General features: G+C 49.2%; 1 non-coding gene across 1 annotated transcript; it reads right to left on the reverse strand.

Annotated features, from left to right (window-relative positions):
- Positions 1-393: 393 nt before the first annotated feature.
- On the reverse strand, positions 394-548 carry LOC126878013 (5.8S ribosomal RNA). Its single transcript, XR_007695524.1, has one exon. It is a non-coding gene; the product is annotated as a 5.8S ribosomal RNA (ribosomal RNA).
- Positions 549-799: the final 251 nt, after the last annotated feature.

Consider the following 799-nt stretch of genomic DNA (forward strand, 5'->3'; position numbering starts at 1 on the left):
CGTATACCTTCGTCCGACTCTGAAACGTTCTCTTATAATTTTTAAGAAGAACGACGGCGGGTTGTCAAGGCAAGAAGGGACAGAGAGAGACAGAGGTAGAGTTTCGTAGTCTCCCGTGAACACGATAGATTATATATCGAGCATGCGTACGACTTGCACGGTCTCTGCACGACCGCGACGAACGCCGACGAGCGTCCAACAATCGCTCGTACGTCGCGTATGTTCTCTCCGTCCGCTCTTATTCGTATCCTCGTTCTTGTACCTTCGTCCGACTCTGAAACGTTCTCTTATATAAAGAAGAACGACGGCGGGTTGTTAAGGCAAGAAGGGACAGAGAGAGACAGATACGGAGAGTAACGATACGCAACGCAAGCAGTCTTAGGTTTACGTGAGCAACCCTCAGCCAGGCGTGGTCCAGGAATTGTATCCGTGGACCGCAATGTGCGTTCGAAATGTCGATGTTCATGTGTCCTGCAGTTCACACGTTGACGCGCAATTAGCTGCGTTCTTCATCGACCCACGAGCCAAGTGATCCACCGTTCAGGGTAATCTTTTATAAATTTACAACAGTTCAATACTCAAATGTACTCTTCTCGGTTCTAGCGAAGCCGAGTTCCGTCACGTTCGACCAACGGGAATCGAACGCGCAGAAGTCGCCATAGGATTGACGACACAAAAACGTTCGAAAAAAAAAGAAAACGACGAACGCGCGAAGATACGCGCGTTCGCCGGCCGGGCGTAAAGTACATTATGATATATAACAACCATCGAGATCGAAGCTCCGTTCGTCAGGAAACGA

The sequence above is a fragment of the Bombus huntii genome, unplaced genomic scaffold (genome assembly GCF_024542735.1).
Source record: "Bombus huntii isolate Logan2020A unplaced genomic scaffold, iyBomHunt1.1 ctg00000328.1, whole genome shotgun sequence".
Taxonomy (NCBI): Eukaryota; Metazoa; Arthropoda; class Insecta; order Hymenoptera; family Apidae; genus Bombus; species Bombus huntii.